The sequence below is a fragment of the Ceratotherium simum genome, chromosome 35 (assembly GCF_057802395.1).
Source record: "Ceratotherium simum simum isolate JZ-2026a chromosome 35, ASM5780239v1, whole genome shotgun sequence".
Taxonomy (NCBI): domain Eukaryota; kingdom Metazoa; phylum Chordata; class Mammalia; order Perissodactyla; family Rhinocerotidae; genus Ceratotherium; species Ceratotherium simum.
In genome coordinates, this window is record NC_141934.1 from 13211554 (window position 1) to 13235900 (window position 24347).

Sequence of the window (24347 nt, forward strand, 5' to 3'; positions counted from 1 at the left end):
TCACTCTGCTTCTGTAAAACGTGCTGACTGATTTCACGGGTTACTAAAACCAGCAGCCTGGGCCATCCCTGCCCAGGGGACTCCACCGAGGTTCAGTCTTAGCTCTGGGGCTCCTGTTGGGCTGCCCGAGCCTTTCTCAGAGCTGTGCTGTGCTCTGAGGCTCCTTCTGCATGGTTCTTCTCCCTTCCCCCTCTCCTTTCCCAGGCGTCAGACCCGCCTCGTAGCCTGAAGGCTCTGCCTGCTCAGTCCCGCCCCCTCCCTCTTTAACCTCCACAGAGGTTTCCTCCAAGAAGTCCTGTGCGCTTCTAGGTCCATCGCGGTGCCTGCTTTGCGGAGGACCTGAACTCACTGAGCGTCCTGCAGAAGTGAGGGTCACACGGAGGCCCGAGGCAGGGGTAGCTAGTGTCGGAGACGGGGACAGCGTTCCTGGAGGAAGGCACGTGGGAGAGGGCGTGGCTGGTGAGAGAATCGGTTCAAAAATAAATGACCCTGCTCCTTTCTGGTGTTCACTCTTGGGTGACTCATTGGACCCCTGTGTGCCTCAGTTTCCTCCTTTGCAAAATGGGAATAGTAATGATATTACCTCCTTCCCACGGCTGTTGGATTAAACGAAGTCCGCGCTCAACGGGTCAGAGCTATGTCCTGGGGAAGCTGTGGGAGGGCCCCAGGGTGGGACCGAGAGGGGGGCCTGATTGGAGCCCCATGGCGGTCCAGAGTGGTCTTACCTTTCTGTGGCCTCTGCTGACTCTCAAAGAGCTCCCACAGCTCCTCACGCAGAAATTAGACCCAGAGGTGGCACAGGCCCCTGTCCTCTTTGCCCATAAATATGGGCCCAGGGAAAGGGCCCACCCTGTGGGTATTTGGGCTGGGAGGTATGGTGGCACTATGGCAATCTGACCATTACCTGGGTCATTTGATCCCAGGAAACTGCCAAGTCGGATAATTTGGGAGGTTTGCCAGCCTCTCTGGATCAGGTGTCCTGAGTAATGGCGCTTGTCTCCACCTGGCCAGGTCCTGTGTAGACAATCTCCCTTTCAGTGAGCCTGAAATGAAAGCTGGTTTCAGCTGGTGTGCTCAAGGTCAAGGCTTAGGAGAAGATGCTAATTTAGAGGCCTACATTCCCGCCTTTATTATGTGACTCGATCCATGATGGTGCATAGGCATCGGTAACTAACAAAGGTTGAAATACTGCAATTTGCAAATTTTTGCATTAAAAAACATTTTAATTGAAGTGTAATATATGTCCATAAGTGTACAAATAATAAGTGTACAGCTCAAGCATTTCACAAAGAACACACTCATGTAACCAGCACCCAGATCAGCCAAAGGAACAGTATCACCCCCCAGAAGCACCCCCCGGCCCACTTCCTGCCACAACCTCCCACCAAGTGTCACCACTTCTGAATTCCAGCAGCCTGGTTAGTTACGCAATATTTGAACTTGATATAAACGGCAGCAGACAGCGTCTTTGGGCCTGGCTTCTTTTGTTCACAATATGTGTGTGACATCCATCCATGAAGTCATTGAAGTGGTAGTTCGTTCATTCCCATTTTGCTGGATGGTATTCCACTGAATGGATGCAACACTATTGATCCATCCTTCCACTGACGGACATTTGAGCTGTCTCCAGCGTGGGGCTATTACAAAAATAGTGCATTCTAGTATGTATATTTTTGTGAAGATATATGCATATTTCTGTTAGGTATCAGATTTTTGACTATTTAAAAAATAGAAATTAGAAAGGGGTGAGCTTATAACATTAATCTTCTCAGCCTCTTTCATGATGATATAAATATGCTTTGGGATTGGGACAGTGAGAGGTGAAGCCACATTAGGATGCGTTCCGCTGCCTCTGGGATCTATGTCCCAATTTTAGCAGGTCCCCATAGGACTATTATCCATCCCCTGGGAGGAAGTGAGAGTTTCTGCAGGTGTTGTGGGAAGAGCTTTTGTATGGAGGTTTTGTACAGAGCAGAGACCCCGTCAAGCACCTTCCCCAGATGGGAAGGTGACCCCTCCTCACACAAACGCTCCTCAGATCCTCAATTCTGCCTCCCACGCACCTTACAACCTCGGACAACTTACTCAAGCTCGCTAGTCTCAGAGGTTTCATCTGTAAAGGAAGGTTAGAAATGATGATCTTCTTAGATGTTCCCATTTCTCGAATAATTTGATACTGACTGCTGTTGATCATTAATTAGGATATGAATTTATTATTTGTTGAGTGCTAACACTGCTTTAAATAATTTATAGACATTATCTCATTTAATTTGTCCAAGATTTATTATCTCCATTGTAACGTTGAGGAAACAGAAGGTCAGGGAGGTTAAATCCCTTACACAAGGTAGACAGCAAATATCAGAACAAGGGTAGGAATTAGGTCCATTCCACGCTATCCTTTGCTCTCAATGGCTGCTTCATTTTTTTCTTTAATGAAATATTTCAGGCATACAAAAAAGGACGGAGAACAATAGAACTTCCATGTATCCACCAGACTGCCTCAGAGATAGAACATTAGAAACACAGTTAAGTTCTCTAGATTCCACCCCCTACCCCATCCCCCAGCAGGGGTAACCTCTCTCCTGAATTTAATGTTCATTATTCTCACATATGTTTCTATACTTTTACTACACATGTCTGTACTCAAAAAACACATTAAATTGTTTTTCAGATTTTTGAACTTTATTAAATGATATCATTCTATATGTGTCCTTTTGCAACTAGCTTTTTCTTTTCCCTCCACAATAATTTTTGAGATTTATCTGTGATGACACAAAGAGTTCCAATTCATTAATTTTCACTGCTGCGTAGTGCCCCCTTTAAGAATATACCAGAACTGATCCATCTATCCTCTCCTCTATGGGCATTTAGATTCTTCCCAGTGTTCTGTCATTAAAAGGTGCTGTAGTATACGTTCTTCTGTTTGTGTACCTTTGCTTCTTTTATTGAAATTTTAGTGGGTGAACCCTCCTGAACATACCAGGTTTTCTTTGAATATGTATGTATCTGTGGTACTACTGCACAGTTTCATTCATTCATCATTTTTTTCCTGAGCACCTATGCTATAGCCTGAACGTCTGTGTCCCCCCAGTATTCATCTGCTGAAACCTAATTGCCATGTGATGGTCTCTGGAGGTGGGATCTTGGGGAGGGGATGAGGTCGTGAGCTTGGAGCCCTCATGAATGGGATTAGCGCCCTTATAAAAGAGACCCCAGAGAAACCCCTTGCCATGTGAGGACACAGCGAGAAGATGGTCATCTATGAACCAGGAAGAGGGCTCTCACCAGACGCCAAATCTGCCGGTGCCTTGGTCTTGGACTTCCAGGCTCCAGAACTGTGAGAGAGAAATTTCTGCTGTTTATAAGCCACCCAGTCTATGGTATTTTTGTGCTAGATGTCCGCATAGACTAAGACAACTTACTATGTGTCAAGCACGGTATTGAGTGCTAGGGACAGAGATGTGCTTGCAAGACACAGCTCTTGACCTCCGGGAGTCTGCAGGCTGACCAAGCACAGCCACCATCAGGCGGAATGGGGGATGCTGGGAACTCACGGTTGGCTCTGAATGGAGGGGCAGGGAGCAGACAGGGATTCGACCAAGGAAGCAGAAATGCGGGGGTGCGGAGGCAGAGACCAGCCCACCCTGGGCATCGTGCCCAAACTTCTTGCAATTAAAGGACCTCCTCCATTGTGTACCTGCACCTGGGACAAGGTGCCAGTGACCTCTGCAGGCTCCTCTTCTCAACCTTATTCTTATTTCCACACATTAACAGTGATGTGTGAGTCAGTCGCTTAGTGCCTGGAAAAAACAACAGCTCTGGGAAACCCACACACGCTTGAATTCCGGAATTCTGTCCGGAGCCCGGAATAAACGGCATCCTCACTCTGCCTTAGATTTGTACTCTCCGTCCGGAATCGTTATAACAGGTCATGGCTCATGCGCATAACACATATTCAGCCGGCAGTGCAGTGAACAGTCTATATATGCCTATCATTTAATATGAACAAAATCCTCCACAGGTTGGAACTACTATTCTCCATTTTTTAAAAGATGAGGACCAGAGAGGTTAATTAATTTACCCAAGGCCACCCAGCTAGGAGGTGGGCTCTGTCTCAGGTCTGGCTGACTCCAGCATCCTTCGTCTTAACCCTCTGAGCTCGGCCAGGATTTGCCTGGCAATTCTGGAGGCAAGTCCCCTCCTTTCCACTTTACAGAAACACCATCAAAGTGGAGTTACTTACCACCTGACACAGCCCGATCACTACTCTCATATTCTCTCCTTTCGTGTCAGCTACTCAGGAAATTAGAGCAAATCCTATTTTTAGATGCTGTGGGTCAAATGACAGTGATGTGTGGGTTAGTAACTCTTTTTATGAACGTAGCTCGGAGGTGTTACCTGGTCTTATGCTGGGAAACTTTCGTACTTTACCCTGTTTTGATTTTTATCATTTATTTCAAAGATGGCTTTGTTTCTTCTCTCTCCTCTGTGAGTCCTGCAACAGACTTTGGTCAGAAACGATAAGATCCTGAGCTGAAGCAGAAGGTGCAGGGGGAGGATGCAGGCCTGAAACACAAATGATGGCAGCAATAAGCAGAGAGCAGAGCACGTCCTGAGCAAAAATTAGATTTTGCCCCATGGTTGAGTCCAGAAGAAGCTGACTCCGTCCCTTCCTCCTTATCACAATCTCTTAGTTTCAAAGGCCAGCAATGGGCATTAATAATGCTTGTGGGGAGCCCTGGAAACTCGAAGAATTAAGCAAGGAAAGAAAAAAGAACAGAAGAGTAGGGAGGGAGAGGATGGGGACGGAAAGGAAGAAACACAGAGAGCTTGCTGTGTGCTGGGAAGACCTATCTACTTGAGTCAGTTTCATTCTATGTCCACACTGGCGGGGACTTTTATTCCCATTTTACAGATTAGGCAACCAAGGCCAGAGAGGTAAAGCAACTTAGCCCAGGACACACAGCTGGTACGTACAAGGTGAGGATTGCAAACAAAAATACAAGACACCCAATTAAATTTGAATTCCAGATAAACAATAAAAAAATTTAGTGTAAGTATGTCCATTGTAAAATTATAGACTTATACTAAAAATGTAACTGAGTATCCTGTATTTTACCCGACAGCCCTCACTGAGGTTCAAACTCAGTTCTTTCCGTTATTTCTCAGACACCCCTTGACTATGGGCCATATATGATACTATAGGACATGGTTTGTGGTCGTCCCCAGCTCATATTGGCTGAGTGAGGCCCCAGGCTTTGCAGCTGTTATTTCTCTTGAAGCCCTTTCATCCGCACACCACCCCAGCAAGTAGGCACGATTATTGTTCCCATTTTATGGATGAGGAAACCGAGGCTCGGTGAGATGAAATAACTTGACCACGGTCACATAGCCAGAAAGCAGAGCTCAGGTGTGAACCCAGTTCTGTTTGCTCAAGAATTGTCACGAAAAACAACTTTTTCAAAAGTTCAGATTTAACACATGTCCAGAAAACTGCTCAATACATAAATGTATGGTTCAGTGACTTATCACAAACACCTGTGTAGCTACCAACCAGATCAAGAAAGAAGAGCTGTCCAGCACTCCAGAACCTCATGTGCTCCCTCCCAATTATAACTCTCGTCCTCCTCAGAGATACATCATTCTGGCTTCTAGTGGCAGAGTTGAGTTTTGCCTGCCTTCAAACATGTATGTGAAATCTTACAGTGGGTACCCTTTGGTGTCTAGTTTCTATCACTCAACATTATGCTCATATGATTCATCCTTGTGGTTGCCTATAGCTGGAACTTGGTTATTTTCATTGCTGTATAGTATTCCACCATAAGACCATACACAGCCCATTCTGTTGTTGGTGAACATTTCAGATGTTTGGGGTTATTTAAAAATTTGCTGTTATAAGCCCCCAAAATCTCTGCTGTGAACATTCTTAGACATGTCTTCTGGTGGGCATAAGCATTCATTTCTGTTGGATGGACACCTAGGAGTGGAAATGCTGCTCATAGGAAGGGTGCATATTCAGCTTTAGTAGATAACGCCAGACAGTTTTTCTAAGCGTTTGTACCAATTTACACTCCTGCCAGCAGCACATTCGATTTCTAGTTGCTCCACACTCTCACTAGCACTTGGGATGATCAGTCTTCACAATTATGGTGCAGTGTTATATCCTTGCCATTTTCATAGGCATGCCCTGGATTTCTGATTGGATTGAGCACTTTTTAATGAGTTCACTGACTCTCTGAACATCCTCTGTTGTGAAATGTCTGTCCCAGTTTCTTGACCGTTTGGTTGGGTTGTCTGTCTTTTACTTATTGCTTTGTACAGGTTCTTTGTAAATTCTGGATAGGAGCCCATAGTTAGTTATGTGTGTTGAAAATATCTGCTCCCACTCTGTGGCTTGACTTTTCACTCTCTTCATGGTGTCATTTAATAAAGAGAAGTTTTTATGATTTTAATGTACTGAAATATATCAGGGTTTTCCTTTATGGATAGTCTGGGGCTGGCCCCATGTCCTAGTGGTTAAGTTCGGTGCGCCCCACTTTGGTGGCCCGGGTTTGTGGGTTTGGTTCCTGGGCGCGGACCTACACCACTCGTCAGTGGCCATGCTATGATGGTGACCCACGTGCAAAATAGAGGAAGACTAGCACAGATGTTAGCTCAGGGATAATCTTCCTCAGAAAAAAAAAAAAAAGCCTTTTTCTACCCCAAGGTTATAAAGATTGTCTCTGCTATGGGCTTCTAGAAGCTGTGTTACTTTGCCTTTCACCTTTTGATCTACAACCCAACTGGGATTGACTTTTGTATATGATGTGAGGTAGGGGGATGGGAAGACTCAATATTGTAAAGATAGCAAGTCTCCCCAAATTGATCTGTAGACTCAATGCCTTTCCAATCCAAACCCAATAGGTCTTTTTTTGTTGTTGTATGAGGGACTTGATAAGCTGACTCTAAAATTTATAGTCCCCAAGACAGAGCAAGAGGGTTATGAATTGTGGTGGGAAGAAGAGGGCGTGGGAAAGAGAGTCTGTCATTTGGAATAGTGCTGGGGACTGGGTCGGGGGCAGAAGAGCTGGCATGTGATCCAAGCTTTGCCATGAACCTGCTGTGTGCCCTTGGACAAATGACTTCATCTCTCTGGGGCTCAGTTTCCTCATCTTTAAATGGACTAATTCCCATACCCGTCACCCAAGTGATTGTAAAGAATTAACGGGAATTGCGCTTGTGAGGACAAGCACACAAGCTTGGTAAGGACTCAACAATTGCTGGCAATCAATATTATTCAGATCACTTCTCCCCGCTACTAAAAAGCAACAGCTGCTGTTAATTGAGCATTTACTTGTCTTTGTCTCGTCTAATCCTCTCAATGACTCCAGGAGGTTGGTGTTATTTGTACCCCCATGTTGTAGATGTAGACCAGAGGCTCTGAGAGGTTGCAGCTGCCCGGACAGAGCCAGGATTTGAACCCAGGTTGCCTGGACCTTTAAGGCCCACTCTCTACTGCCTCTGTCCCTCTGGGGCTGGCACTCTGGGAATGCTTTGCTCACAGTGGGGAGTGGGCAATGGTCAGGGGCAGGTTGGAAGGTGTGTGTGACATCAGTAGTCCCTGTACTCCAGGGAAAGGAATGGTTTTGTCTTCCAAGAGGGAGGCACAAGATGGGGTGGGAGGAGGGAAAACATCAGAGCAGGGTTTGCCCAATGGTAACTGGGTGGGATGAACAAATCCCCAGCCTGTAGGCTTCCTCTTGGGCCAGTGAAGTAACTCCATCTGGGATTGCTGGAGCGGGGGAACTGGAGGTCCAGGCTTAGCAAAGGACTGATGAGATGCATTTGCCAGGCCCTCCCCATCTCCTGATACAGAATGGTGTCCATGGGATGATTCTCTGTGCCCATCGCTCATACATGCAGGTACAGAAAAAAGACTGGAATGAAGTACATCAAGATGTTAATAATCATTACCTCGGGGTGATGGGAATAGGGTTGATTTGCTTTTCTTCATACTTTTCAGTATTTTCTGAATTCTCTACATTAGACAAGAATTATTTTTATAATTGGGAGAACAATGTGTTCTAACAAAAGAAATGCAGCTGTGAATTCTTGTTGCTAGTCCCAATGAAGAATGGTCTGCTATGGCCACTTTACAGCATCTCCTTGAGTCCCTAGCTTACGGGGTGTGGAGTCAGATAGTCCAGGGTTCAAATCCCAGCTCTGCTCCTTTCCAGCTATGCTAACCCGGGTAAGCCTCTTAACTTCTCCGAGCCCCAGTTCTCTCATCTGAAGAATGGAGAAGGAACTAGCTGCCTCCCAGGGTTGTTTCAATGACTTCATGAGGTGATGTTTTCAAAGCTACATGGCCAGGGGTCTGCACTTAGGAGGCTCTCACTCAGTGGTGGCTCTTGCCACATGCCACATCATGAGAGGGGCTCCTTTCCCAGAGATCCACTGGAGATCCTTTGAAAGTGGGCACTATCTATCATCCCCACTTTACAGATGAGGATACAGAGGTTCAGAGGAGTGCTGAGACATTGTAAGGTCACAGAGCTCAGAAAGTATCTTCTGAAACAGGCTCAGAGAGGAGGTCACACAGCTTAAACCTACTGCCTGATAAAACAACAAACTAAGCACCAAAAAACCATACTGCCCTTTACTGGGTGTTTACGATTTGCGAGGCTCACTGTTAAGCCTCTTGAACAACAGCAGCAGCAGCGGCAGCAACAAATACTCTGCCATTCGTTGGGTGCTTCCTCAAAGCAGATTGGCACTTCGCGTAATCATCTCAGTTAATTCTCCAAATAACCGTATGGCGTGGGTCTCTCGAGCCCGTTTTACAGACGAGACGACTGAGGCTCGGAGACGGACGCCCTTAGCCGAGCTCCGCAGCAGGCCTGGCACCGGGTCCGCCCCGCTCCGCGTGAGGCTGCGGGAGATCCAGGTGGCACGCAAGGAGTTAAGCGGTAGGCAGTGCTGTGGCTCCGCGCGAGGAGCGCGCCGGCTGAAGCGCGCTGCTGGCGGCGGCGGCGGCGGCAGTGGCAGCGGCGCGGGAGCTCGGGCTGGAGACGTGAAGTCCGGGGGAGCGAGCGACAGGCGAGGCGGCCGGAGCCCCGCGCCCAGCCGCAGCCCGCGCCCTGCGCGCACCGGGCCCGGGCATCCCCGGCGGGCGTCTGCGCGGGGCCTCGCCGCGGCACGGGGCGCCCGCAGTGCCGCCCGCCCGCCCGCCGGTCCGCCCGAGCGCCAGGCTCGCGGGAGCCCGGCTTTCACTTCCTCTCGCCTCCACCCGCCTCCCCGGCTCGCCGGCTGGCGTCGCCACCGCCTCCTCGTCCCCGGCCGCGGTTGTCGCCGCTGCTGCAATCCAGGACGCGCACTCTTCCACTTTCGCGCTGGAGGCGCGGAGGGTGCCCCTCGCACCAGACCCGGAGAAATAGCCCCCGGCCCGGCTGGAGGAGCCTCCGTGGCGAGAAAGGAAATCCAGGCTCCGCTTTTCCTTGATGCCCCTGCAGCAGCCGGCAGCTGGGAAGGCGCCACAGAGCGGGCGCGCCAAGCGGGACGCGGGAGTCGCAGAGAGAGAGACCCCAGGCGCCTGCTGGGCTCCGCTGGCAGAGTTTGCAAGCGGCTGAGACCCCTCAGGTAACCGCCGAGGGGCCTGGACCTGGGAGGAGGGCTCCATAAGGCGGCGGGGCGCCCAGCTGCTGTGAAACCATTCTGGCCCCCATTCTGCTGCCTCTCCCAGGCAGGCTGGGGTTCAGCGCGCGGAGCTAGGTGAGTAAAGAACCCCGAGTGGGGACAGCCCAGCTCTGGGTAAATGACAAACTTTCTGTCCTCTGGCAGAGGGGGAGATATTCCAGCTCATCCAGGCGTCCCACGGGGTCCCCGAATGCAGACACTCGAGGGCTTCTGAGCTGGGCCGGGGGGAAGCACTGGGCCCCTTTAATTTGTTTCATGAATCACCCCCTTTCTGGCCAGTTCAGAGTTCCCAGGGAGAAGGTTCTATTTTCAAGTTGACTTTACAAGGTGTTTGTGGGGGTGACACTCTGTGAATGAGGTTCCCCGTCATCTGGAGCCAGCATCCAGGGTTGCCCGGGTGATGGGCTTTGTGTAGATGCTCTGCAGGCTTGCTTATGTCCACTCTGTCGTGTGTGTGTGCACCCGCTTGTGTGTAAGGAGAGGGAGAGAGAACCCAGCCAGATCGCCTCCGTCCAAGCACTTCCAGCTGCCCCCAGTGTCATTGCAGGAGCCGACCCACCTCCTTGGCAGGGACACTGGGAGAGGTGGGGATCACCTCCCATTCCTTGCGGCTCCTTGGATGAGCACAAGATTTGGGGGAAGTTTCCTGAGCCGCTTCATGAGACCATTCAGAGTGGAGCCTGGAAGGTACAGACTTTCTGCAGAAAAGGGGCTGGGATGGACAGCTGGGTAGGGGCTCCTGGCATCCTCATCCCCAGGTCTGAGGATGTGGGGGGGGCCCCCGCATGCCAGGCCCCTGGAGGCTGTGCCGAGCCCAGCACATAGGTCATGAGTTTGGCCCAGTTATTCTTCCTCATAATGAAAAGCATGCTCCAAAGAGGCCACCTGGTCTCTGAGGATCATTTTGGAGCCACCCCTGTGGTCACAGCCCCCCAGATGTCACCGTGCTTCCTCGCTGGGGTGCCAGCCTAGGGCTGGCTCATCTAGATGGACTGGCTGGTCAGTGAGGCAGGTGTGGAGGTGCTACTGGCCGTGACCTGAAGGTGGACATATTCCCCTGGCCCTGTAATCACCTGCTTGGGCCGGGTGTCTGCCTCTGGGAACAGCACTGCTGAGGTTCCTGGGCAGCACTTGGAGCATGAGGTGGGGGTCTGAGGACCTCCTGCCCTTGCTTGAACCTTGACCGGGAGCCAGGCTGGGAGCTGCTTCCCTAGGCTGTTGAGACCCGGAGAGTGCTTGATATCCTGGGGAAGCCCCATCTCTGGGTCAGGAGGGTGAGCTTCATGTCTGCCCTCAATTTGCTGTGTGACTTTTGGCAAATCACTAGACCTCTCTGGGCCCAGTTGCTGCTTCTGTAAAATGGAGAGATTTTATATATCAGAGGTCCCGGTTCAGACACTCTATGGCCTTGAGCGATTGTCACAGATGAGATTTTCAAAATCCCAGGATGTGATGTAATTTAGTGTTTGAGAGACCAAGGACTCAGGTGCACCTGAGTTTGACTGGTCATTTCACCCTCCACACGTGGTCCCTCCACTGTAAAATGGGGAGTTCATGGTTCCCACTTCAGAAGGGCGTTGGGGGACTAACTGAGATGGTGCCTGGAAAGCGCTTAGCGTATCCAGTGGAGACTGGGGCTCCGCAGACCCAGTAGCGGGGCTGCCTGTTTCTGGGTCTTGTGTGTGTGCCATTCTCCCCAGAGAGGCCAGCCCTGTCCACCTGAGCACCAGGGGATCCTTGCCTGGGGGCAGGGCCTTGTACTCTCCAATCACTTGACACCTGCAGTCCCCGCCCCCTCAGGGCTTCCTCATAAGAGCCCTGCTGGACCAGCAGCTCCTGGTGGGGAGCCCAGTGCGGTCTGGGAGGACTGGATGCATCCAGCTGCTGCGTCACCATGACAACAGGAGGTGGAGGTAAGCTGTCTCCATGGCATCAACTTTGCAGCTGTGTAGGGACCCCGGCAGAGAAGTTCAGTATGTCTGGGTGTCAGGCACTCAGTCTGCTGAGGCCACCTGAGCATATGAGGCTGCTGTTCCCTGCAGGAACAGCCATGCTGGGGAAAGTGCCTGCATGTGCGTGTGTGTTGCGGGGGCAGGTTGCTGAGACTGTGGAGGAAGGCAGTAGATTGGTCAGTCTTATTTCTTCCCGAGTGGTTCTGAGGCTTGGGACATCTATGTCCCTCCCCAAACTAGGGTTCCCCGGGGTCCATGCTGAAACCTTGATGGGGAGGGCCGACCTCGTCTCGGCTGACAAGGAGTGAGTTAACGGGCATGCAGTAGGGCCTGGGGCAGGAGCAATTCCGCCGTGTGCTTGCTCAGTCTGTGGGCTTGACTTAGGACTCAGAAAATGAACAGTTTACTTTCCTGGTGGAGTGGGTGTGTGTGTCTATGTACACGCACGTGTGTGAATGTGTGCATGTGTGTGCATTCTCATGCAGGCGGGTTTGTGCACATGTGCTCATGGGAGTATGACTTACATAAAAACCTTAAGTGTGTGTGCACACGGGTAAGAATAGTGTCAATATGGCCGTGTACTTGTGAGATTGCATGTCCGTGGATTTATGAGTGTGTGTGTGTGCATGTCTGCAAGAGAATGAGTGCCTGCGTGAGTCAGTGTGAGTGTGGGTATTCGTATGCACTTGTGAGTGTTAAGCAGTTGTGTGCGTGTGAGTTGGATGTGTGCCTGTGACCAACAGGTGCCTGTCTGCACAGATGCACACGTGTGTGGGGAGGCTCTGTGCGGTGACACCTGTGTTTGAGAAGCTGGGCACGTCTGCCTGGGTACATGCTTTGGGAGCTGTGTGTGCTGTTTGCACGTCTTTGTGGGCGTTTGTGAATGCCTACATGTGTGTGAGTGTACCCGTGTGTGTGCAACGATGTGACTATGAACTTGTGGTCTGTGCTTACAGGCATCTCTATCTACATGGTTTTCAATGTACCTTTGTGCGTGTCTCTATGTGCATAAGTGTGTATAGCATTGTACACTTTCTTGTCTCTGTGTAGGTGTGTGCACCTGTCTGTCGTGGTATAGCCTCTACGAGTATCTCTGTGTATATGTGTGAATTTCTGAGCATGTGTATCTGTGAGTGTTAGAAGCTGCATTTGATTGCATCTCTGTTTATTTCTGTGGGTGTGTACCTGTGTGTATTGCAGGGTAAACTGTGCATCTCTGTGTGTACACACGTGCTTCTGAATGTGTGTGCCTGTGTGTAGCATTGCATGCTTGATTGTGCCTCTCTGTGTATGTGTGTGTTCCGAGTGTTGGTATCTGGTGTGTTGCTTGCAGTGTACATTTGTGTGTGTCTCAGTGTGCATGTGAGTGTCTCTGACTGTGTGTTGCTGGATGTTGCAGTGTAACTTGTATGCATGTCTCCTGTGGGTGAGTGAGTTGCTGAACGTGTGTCCCTGGGGTGTTGCGTTGCATCTCCTTGCATGTCTCTGGGTGTACGATGTGTGTGTCTGAGTGTGTTCGCCTGTCTGTGGGGCGGTGTAACTTCTGTGTGTGTCTTATGTACAGCACGTGTGTGTTTCTGAGCATGTGCATCTCTGCGGGTCTGTCTGAGCGTCCATAGGGCTGTGAAGGTGTGTGTGTGTGTGTGGCTACAAACACAGCTGAGAGCTTCCTAAGAGAGAACATCTCTGAGCCTTTAAACCTCCGCTTCTTCCTGCTCTGTGCTTGTGCTGTGCACCTTCCCAGTGCTGGTTCAGCGATCCGTGCCAGCTCTGAGCGGGGCGTCAGGATGGTGTGTGTTCATTTTTCCAAGTAACTTTGCCTGGAAGCCCGTGTATCCTCTGCCCCCGGCTCCCTCGGCCCCACAACAGCCCACGCCTCCCCCGCCAGAAGCCTGCGCTTAGGACAGTTGCTGAACAAACTCACAGATGTTAAGAGCACAGGTATAATTTTAGGCAGAAGGTCTGAAAATAGGCAGCCTAGGATGCACCCAACATCTCAACAGCAGTGTTTCTAATTAGGAGCAACTTGTTTTCCTTAAATAAACAAATCAAGTGAGGAAAGAAATTACCCGAGATTAATGGCCCCCCAGAGCAGGTCCAGATGTTGGGAGACGGGGACCAGGTCTTCACGGACTGCAAATGTTACTGCTCAGGGTCTCCTCGGGATTTTGAGGAGACAGGGGCTGAAGGTGAGGAGGGCCAGGGGGGCCCCCTGTCTGAGGTTTGGCTGGTGTTTGGTTATCGGCGTAGAAGCATCAGTGGCCCCGCTTCCTCCCTCCTCCCCGTATCCGCGCCCTCAGCCACTCACCTTCGCTGCTCTCCGCCTTCAGGGGCACAGCGTCTATTCTCCTGCTCCCTCATTTTGGGTTTGGCCATTAGGGTGAGGTGGAAGGGACAACGTGTCCATTCCAAGCTGAGGCCCTAGGGAGCCTGGCATGTTTCTGCCGTGGCTGGGAGACGAGCTCCCCAGGGTAGCTGCTCCCGCTCAGCCTGGCCCCAGAACGAACGCATGTCGAGCCACGCTGCCCCCACAGTGCAGAGCCTTGCTCAGCCAAGCTCCCGATGGCCACAAACAGGTTAGCTACGTACACGCTTCCCGTGGCGTGTCCTGGCGTTTTGTGGTTGTTAGTTAGGCACCATTATTGTGATCATAGCTCATGGATGCCCTTACCAGCAGTCTGTATTTCCTTCTCTTGTTTGATCCCCGGAACTTATTCAGAGCTACATAATGAACACCTGTACTTCTCATCATCGCTGTCCCATTCCTACCTTGTTTTCTGCTCATCCCAGCATCAACAGTAATAATCAGCATCATCATCATCATCATCATAGATAACATTGATGGAGTGCTTACCAGATACCACACACCATGCCAGGGGTCTTATGTATATCATTTATTACTCACGACAACCCTGGGCGGTAGTTTCTGTTACCGTCTTCTGTTATAATCTGTGAGGCTCAGAGAGGTGAATTGGCTTGCCCAGGTCACACAGCCCAGAAGAGGCATACCTTGGATTTGCACCCAGATCACCTGATTTCAGAGACCGTATTTTTAACCACTATGTCATATTGCATCCCCAAGGCCAGCAGGTGTGTTTGTCGTAACTGATGTCATAGGCATTTTCCCCTAACTCACCTGGAGGTTGGGTAGGCAAGAATGAGTCATGTCACACAAGTGGGAAGGGTCTGTTTGGATGGGCGGGGACAGATTTGCTCATTCATTCATTCATTCTTTCACGTATTCATTCATTCAGCATCAGTATTTGCTGATGTTCAGTATTTGCTAAGAATCCTCTGAGTGTCCTACTTGGTGCCGGGCACTGAAGATGCAGAGGTGAGAGACCTGAATTCTGTCCTCAAGGCACTTACAGTTTGGAGAGGAAGAAGGAGAGCCTGGGGTCCAGCCCAGCCGTGACCGTTCCCTGGAAGCAGCCCCACCCTGCACCCAGGGTTGTTGTGAGCATCCGATGAGGTCATGTTGACAGCCCTTTGCACAGTGCCTGGCAGACTGGAAGCCACAAGAAACAGTAGCCCTCCTTCCTCTTCTCCTTTCTCCCCCTCCTCCTTCTTATGGAGGAGATAGTCGGATGTCACAGCCGGAGCAATGCTGAGATGGAAGAAACCAGAGGCCACGGGATCCCAGATAGGGGACCACCATCCTGCTTTGTCTGAAACTGAGCGGTTTTCCAGGATGTAGGATTTAGTGCTAAAACTGGGAGAGTACTGCGCAAACCAGAAAAGGTTGTTTACCATGGTTCCAGAGGAGGTGTTGAACCCAGCTTGGAATGTTTTAGAACAGGGCCTGGTAAACTAGGCCCATAGGCCAAATCCTGCCTACTGCCTGCCTTTGTAAATAAAGATTTATGGGAACACGGCCACACCCATTCATTTACTTATTGTCTGTGGCTGCTTTCAAGGTACAACTGCAGAGTTGAGTAGTTGTGACGGAGTCCATATGGCCTGCAAAGCCTAAATACTTACTATCTGGTCCTTTATAGAAAACGTTTGCTGACATCTGAGCTAAACAGCCCGGCCAGGATCCAGAGCCTTGGCCACAGAGAGATGAGACAAGAATTCAATGCACTTAGCTGAATCACTGTGGCTCAGGTGACATGTGGGCATATGTCCATCCACAGGTGAGTTTCAAAAGGGTCAGGAGAGGGGCAGAAACTCCGGAAACTTTGGGAGCTGGAAGGATTCTTAGACGGGGAGACAGAGACCCAGAGAAGGAAAGAGACAACCCAAGACCCCCAGGCAGGGGGAGGCAGGTGACCATGTCTTAGTACCTGGAAATCTGGGAGGACAGCTGTGTGTTTCCCTCCCAGCCCCAACCCCAATACATGCATCCTGGAGTCCCAGGCAGCAGGAGGGCCGGCCCCAGCCAACTTCTCAGATCTAGATGTTCAAGTTTCTAGCTCAGCTCTCAAATATTGTATTGTTGGCTGGTTCCTTAAAATTCTCTGTGTTGTGGGAGTGCAGGGTGAAGGAAAGAGCCCCTGGACGGGAAGAGATCTGGGTCCCCACTCTGCCACCTCTGCCTCAGTGGCCTTGAGCAAGTCTCTTCCCCTCTCAAGGCCTCAGTTTTCCCATCTGTAGGATGAGAGAGGAATTATATATAATCGCTATGGACTTTTCCTGTCTGGCCTTTTATGGTCCCATTTTCTTTTCTAATTGGAGTGGCTCTAAAGCCTTAACATATGTTGGCCTCTGCTCCAAAGTGCTCCTGCAGGACCCTGATCTGCACACCCTCCTGATGGGAATCATCATCATCATCATCATCATCATCATCATCATCATCATCATCATCATCCTCATGGCTTCTGTTTGTAGGGTGTTTACAGTGCCAGCCGCTGTAATCAGAGCTTCACTTCCATTCTCTCACTGAGTCCTTGTGACAGTCCTGAGAGTTGAGGGACCCCTGTCTCCGCCTTACAGGTGAGAACACTGAGGCTCAGAGAGGTTCATTCACTTGTCCAGGGTCACACAGCCAGTCAGTGGCAGAGTTGGGGTTTGAGCCCAGGTCTGCCTGACCCCGAAGCCTGTGTGTTCAGCCGCCTTTCCCTCCCGCCTCCCCTCTCTGCTGGTTGCCACTGTCTTTCCCAGTTGGAGGCAATGAGCTATTTTAGGAACCCCTCAGAGGAAGGTTTCCCTCCTCTCCCTCTCACTTATTAATGTGAGAGTGACATGAGCCAGGCAGAGTCCGTCCTCACAGGGTCTGTCTGCAAGGCTGTGTCTGGGTGGGCATGAGTGACCGTGGATGGCTGGAGAAGCCCCGCCAGGACTGTGAGCGGCGGATGATTCGGGTGGGCCTGGGGTACCAGGGCTGTGTGCACCAGGATCTGGCTTCCCAGGTTCGTGGAAAGTTCCCGAACTTCCAGGAAGCCGGGACCACACGACATTTGCTGTGACGAACTGTGTGGAAGTTTCTGGAGACTGCAGATCACTGGTATTTCTCCCTCTCTTAGGTTGTCCCCAAGGTGCGCCCCACTCGGCTGAGCTGGCCCTGTTTCTCGCCCACAGAGTGTCCATTGACACGCCAGTGGCCCGGGCTATTTGCAGTTGATGCCTACCTTGGGGGACGAGGAGAAAATCCAGACTCTCTGGAACAATCAGACTGGCTTTCATTTTCACAAAGCTCTTAGGTGTATCAGTATAATAACTGTAGGCCATTTTTCCTGAAAACTCGACTATATATAAAACGGAAAAAGAAAGTGGTCCCAGTGAATTACCACAGTCCATCTCAGAAAAGAGCCAACCTTCCTTCACTCAGAGCCTGTTAGCTCTTACTTTGCACACCATTCTGATGAGCTCAGTGACCCGATTTCCCAGGCTTCTGGCCTATCCAAGGAGCAAATTAGAAGTGCGTAGGAAGGTAGTTAGAGAAAGCAGTGACAGCAGCTAGAATCAACGGCTGACAGCCTGAGAACAAGGGTACAGATGAAGACATTATCAAAATAAGAAGCACGGAAATGAAAGACTCACACCCCGGGGGGGAATTTAGTGCAGGGGTCGAATGACTCCCTCATATCAACAGCTGTGCTCATCTCAATATTATAGAACAATGTCACCAATTACAGAACGATGTAATACAATGTGCAGTGTTCTAGAACAGCGAAAATGTTGCTGGCTTCTGTGATAGCCCTAAGAAACAGTTAACCCGCATTCAGTGGACAGGGCAAAGGGCAAAGAATAATTCGTTGTGTAAAATATTTTGATCCCACAGTTAAACTGATAAGTGTTTCTGTGTATGATGTCTCGGGTGTCTGGAAAATTCACTTACGGGGAACTCTTCATTTTTCACAATGTGAGTAAGTGACATTTTACTGCACTTAGCAGAGTATCTGGCGCGTGGCAGGCCCTCAAGAAATAAACATTCTTTGAATCAGACAAGTCTGCGTTCAGGTCTCAGCCACTTAGCAACAGGCAGTGGTTCAACCTCTGGCCTCAGTGTCCTCATCTGTGAAATGGGGACAGTTGCAAATGAACTAAAGCTGATGCTGAAAACGAAAACACCTCTGTCTGCGCTTGGCGTCTGGCTCATGCCGTTTGCTTCCATCTTCCGTATCTCACCAGTGGGAGCAGGTGACTGCAGAAACCAGGCTGGAGAGAGCTGTGAGAAGAGGGGTTCTAACTGTCTAGTGGCTAGCATGCAGGAGGGCCCACCACCAGGACAGGGCGTTGGGATGGAGTTGGGTGATCTACAGCCTTCACTAGATGCCACAGCCTCGAAGAAGTGCAGCGGCGTCTCCATACCTGTCCAGTAGCTGGGCAGGAGCAGCAGTAGCCTGTCTGACTCCGGTCTGATCCAGGAGTGGGGACTAAGATCATGGTTTTGGAGGCGAACAGGCTTGCGTCCAGATCTCAGCTCTGTTGCTTACAGACCGGGTGATCCTCGGCAAGTTGCTTGAACTCACTGTGCCTCCATTTCCCTGTCTGTCAAATGGGAACAATAATGTCCACCATAAAGAGTTGTTAGGGGATTCGATGAAATGATGCCCGGTGCATAGTAAGCACACAGCGATGATCATCTACACCGGGAGACAAGTCGTTTTCTCCAGTGGGCGTAACTTAGCTTCCTCCTAGCCCTGAAGTGTCCATGGGCCTCTGTTCAGGACCAGTGGGGAGTGAGTCTGCCAGCTTCTGTGTCTTCCTCACACCAGCTGGAGCATCTTTGAACTTGAGCTTTCTCTTCCACTCAGAAGCATATCCGTGCACCCTTTCATTTATCCAACACTCCCGTGTTGGGTGCCTTCTTCATACCAGAGCTTCCAGGCTCTGTGCTCGTCCCTGGAAGGTGACTCCAACTGGGGGGGCCCGGTGGAGATGACCCCTAGGACAGTGGAGGAGGCACTTGGGTACCTGCCCTGGGAGCGCAGAGCCTGCTTCGTGTCCACAGCTGCGTCCCTGTACCAGGACACGACTGACATGTAGTAGATGCTCAATCAGTGTTTGTTGAATGAATGAATGAGTGTTTTATACCTGGCACCATCAGGCAGTCGGGTCCTATTACTGTCTGAGCCATCTTGGGTCTCGGCTGAGGACAGCAGCCTCATTTGACCACCTTTGGAAATAAAATAAGGAAGGTCTGTCCCTCAGTTTGCTCATCTATAAAATGGGGATGATAATAATAGTCACTTCTTCCAGGGTTGTTACGAGTATTGAACAAGCAAATGCTGCCAGTCAGCCCTCCCGCCCACCCCCTGCACTTGCCCGAGGTTGCATGGGGTTGGTGGCAGAGCTGCGACTGGAGCCTGGGCCTTTTGCATCCCAATCCATGACAGGTCCCACGGCCCCTTGGATCTCATGCAGCTTTCACGTGAGTGTGTTAGTTTCCTTTTGCTGCTGTAACAAATGACCGCAAATGCAGTGGCTTAAAACAACACAGATGCGTCATCTTGCAGCTCTGGAGATCAGAAGGCTGGAATGGGTCAGCAGGGCTGCACTCCTTCTGGAGGCTCTAGGGGAAATCCGCTTCCGTGCCCTTTCCGGTATGCAGAGGCTGCCCACGTTCCTTGGCTCATAGCCCTGCGTCACTCTGACCTCTGCCTCCATCGTCACGTCTCCGTCTCTGACGTCTGAATCTCCTGCCTCCCCCTTATAAGGACCCTTGTGATCACGTGGGCCCACCCAGAGAATCCAGGATAATCTCCCCATCTCAAGATCCTTAACTTCATTTCACCCGCAAAATCCCTTTTACCATTGCAGGTAACGGATGCACAGGTTCTGGAATTAGGGCATGGACATCTTTGGGGAGTGTTTGTTTGGCTACCACAGTGAATAAATGAATGAACATCCCACATTCATTCGCTCAACACGTGTTTACTGAGAGCTTACCATGCAGCAGGCAGGCGTATTCACTGAACACCTGCCGTGTGCCAAGGTCTGGCTGGGGCTGGGGCTGAAGCACAGAGGCTCTGCTGTCCTGAGGGTGAGTCCGGGAACGGGAGTTAGAATAGAAGATGCACAGACAAACGACTGAACAGCATACATTTGGATCCTGATGAGTGCTGGGAGGAAAATACAGCAGGAGGACAGAGGTGGCATCTTCTCACAGCTCCTGTCAGGGTCCTCTGCGTTCAGGAACCCTGTCTGCTTCCAGCCCCCGGGTGCTGCACGACCCCTGGTGGTTTGCCCACACTCAGCCCTCCCTGTCGTAACTCTCCTCTGTCACCTCATCAGGGTGGGCCGTCTGTTACCTGCTGCTCAGACTGATACATGCGCTTATGACGAGCCGGGAAGCACGCTCTGCTCATTTTGGATTTTGACTGATTGATCCTTACAACAACCCTCTGAAGAAGGCACTATATTACCCCCATTCTCAAGTGAAGGAGCACAGCCATGTTCATAGCAGTGTTATTCACAATAGCCAAAAAGTGGAAGCAACCCAAGCATCCATGAATGCATGACAAATGGATAAACAAATTTAGTCTATCCGTACAGTGGAATATTATTCAGCCTTGAATAGGAAGGAAATTCTGACACATGCTACCACATGGATGAAGCTTGAAGGCGTTATGCTGAGTGAAATAAGCCAGACACAAAAAGACAAATACTGTACAATTCCACTAGTATGAGGTTCCTAGAGTAGTCAAATTCATAGAGGCAGAAAGTGGAATGGTGGTTGCCAGGGCCTGGGGGAGGGAGGAAAGAGGAGTTAGTGTTTAATGGGGACAGAGTTTCAGTTTGGGAAAATGAAAACGTTCTGGAGACGGGTGGTGGCGATGGCTACACAACAATGGGAATGCACTTAACACTGCTACAGAACAGTACACTTAAAAATGGTTAAGGTGGCAAATTTTTTGTTATGTGTATTTTACCAGAATATAAACAAGCAAACAAACAAAGTTAAAGTCTAGAGAGGCGCAGTAAAGTGGCAGAGCTGGGATTTGAACCGGGGTCCTACCCTACGGCCCATGATCTCTTCTGTGCACAGCATGGTCTCGTCTCCAAAGCGCCACGCACACCTAAAGGGACGTGCAGACAGATTTTGAGACGAGCTGGGAGAATGCGGGCTTTGGATACAGCAAAGGGAAGACCCCAGAGAGAGAGAGATGCTGATGCCACACACTTCCGTCCATCAACCTTCATCCATTTGCTTGTTCAACAAGTTTTTGTTGAGCATCTACTGTGTGCAGGCCCTCTGGAGACAATAGAGAAAAACAAGACAGTGTCTTACTTGTAATTACAACTTGAAGAAACTGCCAGGAAGGATGGTACCTGATACTGGGAGTGCACAAATTAGAGCACGTGAAAGAAAAGCTTCCTCGAGAAAGAGAAAAATGAGCTGGGATCTGAAGGATAAGTGGAAGGATGGGAAGATAGAGGAAACAGCATGTGCAAAGGCCCTGAGGTGGGCAGGAGAGTGACATGAAGCAAGGACATGCACGCTAGAGCTTTAGGGATGGGAAGAGCTAGTATATGATGCGAGTGGACAATTCTCAGGACCTTGTGGGCCCTATAGGGGTTCTGCTGTTTATCCTTGCAGCGGTGGGAAGCTTGGAAAGATTTTAAGTACAGGGGATGAAATGATTCCATTAAACTCTGGCCAGAGCAACAAGAAGAAACTACGCCCCCATGTGAGGTGGGAACCCGTTGAAATCCCAACAAAGAAGGACCTAAGCAGACAGCAGCGATTTCGGGATTTCAGCCTCATTGTGCAAAACACACAGCCTTCCAAGAGAGAGGTGAGCTTTGGAAAAAAGAGTCAACAAATGAGTTTTTTAATCTGCTTTAAGTTGCTAAAACACCCCTGTCTTCCTTCCATTGTCACCTGATGGCCTGTGGGCTATTTTAACTTTTATTAGAGATTTTTATTTAATTAAAAGAGTTTTTTCTTTTTGAAAAACAAATCCCAGCCATGTTTTGATAAGATAGAATTGAAAATGGCACTGGGGAAATGCCACGGAAAGCTTTGATTTTTCTCCTTATGGCGTCCAAACTGATTTAAATAATAATTATATATTTCCTCTCGATGCAGCCTTCTCTTCACCCTTCCTGGCCTCCCAACACACCACAACTTACCAACAGCTCTGAACATGTGCTGTTTCTAAAATCCCCAGCTCTCAGCTCCTAGAGGCAGAGGGATAGCCCTATATGAGAGCAAGATTTCTAACCTAACTGCTTTAGGCTTAGGGCAAACCTTGCTCAAATCCGAGTGTTACCAATTCACAGCTGTGTGGCCTTGGGTAATTTATTTCAATGCCGTTAGCCTCCCATTATTCATGTAAAATGGAAATAATGATAGTATTTATATTCATCAGGATTCTTTTGGTTGTAAGAGACAGAAAATCCGACTTAAATATCATTCTGCTTGTATTCTCAGGCATAAAAGGGAATATATTGGCTCATGTACCCAGCGATCCAGCTTCAGGCTTGGCTGGATCCAGGAGCTGGACAATGTCACAGCTTGCTCTCCCTCGCTTTCTCTCTCCCTCCCTCACAGTCTGTCGACTCTCCTCTTCTCTGTGTGGGCTTCCTTCTCAGGCTGGCTCTGGCTCCCTCCTTCTGGGCACAAACGTCCATCAGTAGCTCCATGCTTACAGTGTGCCAGCTGCAAGCCCATTTCTGGCAAGTCCTGGACTTGGGACCTGGGGCCTCCCAGAACCAGTCACCATGGCCCGGGAAGTGGACTACGCTGTGTGGCCAGATGGGGGTCATGTGACCAGCCCTGGAGCCTCGTAGGGGGTGAATCACTCTTTGCTGCTTCCTGAGCCACAAAGACCAATAGAGGGAGAGGAATGGGTTCCTAGAGGAAAACCAGGACCCAGTTAACTGAAGAAGGGGGAGTGAATGCTGGTCAGACTAAAATGACCAATCAACAGGCCGTCTAGTCCTCAGCTCAGAGGGTTGTGGTGAGGATGACACGAGCTCAAGCATGCAGGGTACTTAGCACCGACCCCAGCATGCAACGTACTCAGTGCTAACTATTATTACTATTACTACTACGATGATGGTTGTTATTGGCATGGTGACAATATAGGCCAGGCAGGGGCTCTGCAAGTATTCAGGGCGATGGGAGACACCCATGACCAGAAGCCTCAGCCTGGACATCCCACTGACTCCCAGAAGCCTTGCACCTGTCACTTCCCCTCCAGCTTTGGTTGCCAAAAGCCACCGTCCCCTAACAAGCCCCAGCTCGTGTGTCACTTCACCAGCTAGAAGCTGTGGTGTCTCCAAGGATGTAGGGAGGGGTTGCAAATCCAGACGCCTCCAGGGGCAGGCGGGTCCCAGGGGAGGGAGACAGAGCAGAGGGACGTAATGAACCAGAGCCCAAGCGCCCTGTCTAAGGGGGCAGCCTCAGCCCACTGTCGCCCCCTGAGAGCACTGAGAGCCCTGGGTGGCCACATCTCTCAAATTTTTTTCCAAGAGAATTCCAAGGTTTTATGCAAAATCCACCCAATTGTAAATGTTGGCTACCAATTCAGGCAATTTTTAAACCCAGGGCAGACCAAACAAGTGTGTGTCTGGGCTCAGTTGGACCAGTGTTGTGAAGTCTGGTCTCCCCAGCGAGGGGGACGCGGAGCCTGGTCTGTCTGAACCGCAGAGAGCTCGTGTTGTGGGTGACCTCAGAAGACACACTGGCCCTTTGTTCTAGAAACCTGGGTCGTGTGCTGTGTGCTTTCTGCGTCTCCTTGGACGGCCACGGGAAGACCTTCATACTCTGAGCTGTGCCATTTGTAACAGGCTCCGTGGATGGGATTCAGCGAGAATGGCCACTTAGAAGCAGTGCATTTTCCTGCCTGAGATTATTAATGTTCTCTCTGATTTCTGCTTCACACTATCAATTTCCTGGGATAAAACCTCCTCTGCAGAGGCTGAGAAGGTAATTCAGCCGCCATCCTTCCAGGTGAGGGAGGGTTTGAACCTGGCTCTCCTGCTCTCTGCTGTGTGACTGAGGGCAAGTCCTCTGAGTCTCAGTGTTCTCATCTGCAACATGGGGATCTTTGTAGCTCCTGCCTCCTAAGGAGGTGTCGGGCACATAGTAGGTACTCACCAAAGCTTAGCTCCTCCTGTAAAACTCCAGCCCCAGCAGCCTGGGGAGAGGGAGATGGATGGTTATGCTCCTTGCACGTACTGAGAGCTCATTCTGTGTCAGGCCCTTCCCAAGCACAGCCCTCTTTTCTGCTCACGGGAGCCCTGGGGCTAGTGGCTTTACCATCACTGTTTTCTTTTTTACAGATGAGGAAACTGAGGTTCTGAGTGGTGAAGGGATTTGCTGAG